The sequence below is a fragment of the Protobothrops mucrosquamatus genome, unplaced genomic scaffold, assembly GCF_001527695.2.
Source record: "Protobothrops mucrosquamatus isolate PMUCROS unplaced genomic scaffold, P.Mucros_1.0 scaffold2199, whole genome shotgun sequence".
In the NCBI taxonomy this organism is placed as follows: Eukaryota; Metazoa; Chordata; class Lepidosauria; order Squamata; family Viperidae; genus Protobothrops; species Protobothrops mucrosquamatus.
Window position 1 is genome coordinate 18,897 of NW_015388292.1, and position 3,489 is coordinate 22,385.

The window sequence follows — 3,489 nt, forward strand, 5'->3', positions numbered from 1 at the left end:
AAATTGGAGGACAATTATTACTGGTTTGACTCCGGATCTCCTACTGGAGTTATAAGCACAGAACTACCCTTTCATCTTATAAACTTCTTTGTTATGCCTTGACAGTGGAAGAGAAAAGAGCGGTGCTATTTTCCACAGAAGCTGCTGGCACCTCCTGGGTACAACAGTAGCAGTAACGCTCTGGAAAATTAATGGCTCATCTGCTTGGAACGCAGCGTCCCTTCCTCGCACGGAAGGCAGATTCCTGCAGCCGGATGCATTCTCAGAAAGAAAGTCTGGCTTCAGTTCAGATCCCCTCTCTTCTTTCCTTCTGCCCAGGCTTCTCTCTCTCTCTCCCCCCCCCCCATCCCCTCCTCCCCACCCCATGTCAAGCCAGAGATGGCTCAATATGCCCTTCTCCAGCCTGGTTGAGATTATCCCTCGAGATTTCTTCCATCGCTTGGGGGGCATTAGGTTGAGTCTTAGGGCAGGGCTCTCCAAACTTGGCAACTTTAAGATTTGTGGACTTCAATCCCCAGAATTCCCCAGCAAGCCATATTGGGTCAAGAATTCTGGGAATTGAAGTCCACACGTCTTAAAGTTGCCAAGTTAAAGTTGCTACTTTAAAACGTGTGGACTTCAGTTTTTGGGCACTCAGTCTCTAAAAGGTTCGCCATCACTGACTTAGGAACTGTGGCAAGAAAAGTAGTAAAATGGGCCAAAAGTCACTTAACAACTGCCTCACTTAGTAACCATTGAGGGCTCCATTGTGGTCGTAAGTCAAGGATATCAGAGCCTTCTCGTATACCCTGTGCTGCGCTTTGTGACTAAGTGCAAGAACCCTCACATTCCACCTATGCAAAAAAAGCCTTCTTCTCTTTTGAAATATTAATATTAATAATGATAAAGTTGGAAGGGACCTTGGAGGTCATCTAGTCCAACCTCCTGCTCAGGCAGGAAACCCTATACCATTTCGGACAAATGGCTGTCCAGTTTCTTCTTAAAAACTTCCAGTGTTGGAGCATTCACCGCTTCTGGAGGCAGGTTGTTCCACTGGTTAATTGTTCTGTCAGGAAGTTTCTCCTTAGTTCTAAGTTGCTTCTCTCCTTGATCAGTTTCCATCCGTTGCTTCTTGTCCTGCCTTCAGGCGCTTTGGAGAATAGCTTGACTCCCTCTTCTTTGTGGCAGCCCCTGAGATATTGGAAGACTGCTATCATGTCCCCCCTCGTCCTTCTCTTCATTAAACTAGACATACCCAATTCCAGCAACTGTTCCTTATATGTTTTAGCCTCCAGTCCCCTAATCACCTTTGTTGCTCTTCTCTGTACTCTTTCTAGAGTCTCAACATCTTTTTTACATCGTGGTGACCAAAACTGGATGCCGGATTCCAAGTGTGGCCTTACCAAGGCCTTGTAAAGTGGTATTAACACTTCACGTGATCTTGATTCTATCCCTCTGTTAAGGCAGCCTAGCACTGTGTTGGCCTTTTTGGCAGCTGCAGCACACGGCTGGCTCCTATTTAAGTGATTGTCCACTAGGACTCCGAGGTCCCTCTCACAGTTACTTCTATTGAGCAAGGTACCCCCTATACTATGATTTCCTAGGTTGAATGTAAACAGCTAAAGGGCAAAACAAAGCAAATAAACCCAAACAGAACTCTCTGGCGGGTATTTTGCCAATGACCCCCCTGATCCACGATCCAGTTGGAGGCAATCCGGTGGCAGCTATCTTTAGAAAGCTTCTCTAAAACGTTGGCCACCCAGATCGAATGCTTTGAATCTAGGATACTAGTGAAGGAAGGTTTTACACACTCAGGCAAGGTGTACAACAAGGTCTCAGTTGCTCTTGTAAGTCCATCCACTTTGCTGCCGGTCATTCTGCAGAACCCCAGCCTTGGAAGGGACCTGGGAGGTCTTCTAGTCCAACCCCCTGCTTAAGCAGGAGATCCCATACCATTCCCGAGAAGGGGCCGTCCAATCTCTTCTTTAAAGCCTCCAGTGATGGAGGATGCACAACGTCTGGAGGCAAGCCGTTCCGCTGATTGATTGTTCTCACTGTCAGGAAATTTCTCCTTAATTCTAGGTTGGAACTTCCCCCGTTACAGGTGTTTTAGGGCAGATATGCCAGCCTACCTGTGATAGGAAGCTGGTAAAGAAAGAAATCCATTACAAGTAGTCCTCAATTTACAATCATTCGTTTGGTAGCTATTTGAATTTACAGCAGCACTGAAGAAACTTACAATCAGTACTGACACTTGCTACCATTGAGGAAATCAGGAACTGAGAGGCCTGATTTGGCAATTGCATGGTGTGTGTGTGTGTGTGTGTGGGTGGGTGGGTGGTTTTTTTCAACCTGGGCAACTTTAAGATGTATGGACTTCAACTCCCAGAATTTCCCAGCCAGCTATTTGTCTGTTGCTTAGTATCAGTGAATATATGCATTAGACCAGTGTTTCCCAGCCAGTATGTGCGGACTTCAGTTCCCAGAATTCTTCAGCCATTATGTGAGGACTTCAACTCCCAGAATTCCCCAGCCAGCTATTTGTCTGTTGCTTAGTGTCAGTGAATGTATGCATTTAGACCAAGGTTTCCCAGCCAGTATGTGTGGATTTCATCTCCCAGAATTCCCCAGCCATTATGTGCGGACTTCAGCTCCCAGAATTCCCCAGCCATTATGTGCGGACTTCAGTTCCCAGAATTCTCCAGCCATTATGTGAGGACTTCAACTCCCAGAATTCCCCAGCCGGTATGTGCGTACTTCAGCTCCCAGAATTCCCCAGCCGGTATGTGCGGATTTCAGCTCCCAGAATTCCCCAGCCATTATGTGAGGGCTTCAGCTCCCAGAATTCCCCAGCCGTTATGTGAGGACTTCAACTCCCAGAATTCCCTTGCCATCAGGCTGGCTGGGGAATTCTGGGACTTGAAGTCCCTGCATCTTAAAGTTGCCCAGGTTGAGAAGTACTACTTTAGAGGATTGCTCTCTGTCTCCCTCTTGTGGCGCCCTGGAGGCTGACCTCACTCTCTGCTCTCTGCTCTCTGCAGTGGCTGTGGACAATACGTTGCACGTGGAGTGGACCGAGGCGAAATCCTTGCCTGCCCTCTCATCCTTGGGCCACACTCGGACCTCACTGGTGCGCAGGTTGGTGCGTCAGAACTCTGTGGACAGCCAGGACTTCCTTGAGGTGCCTGTTTTAATTGCTCTCCTCGTAGGCCCACTGTTCTTTTTGCACGGGGTGCCACAAATCAGGATGATTCAGTAACGAATACTAATGTTGGAAGGGCGCAGGGAGGTCGTCTAGTCCAACCCCTGCCCAGGGGCAAGGGATCCCAGTTGAAGGAGCCTCCGTACTGGGTTGTCTGCTGGAATGTCTCCATCCGATCCAAACTCGCCAACTTTCTTGGCTGGGGGATTCTTGCTGTCCTCTCGGGCTTACGGTTTTTTTCCCCCTTTGGCAAGGAGGGAGGAAAAATGGACCCTGGTGATGCCCGGCTGAAGGGCGAGATGTACGCC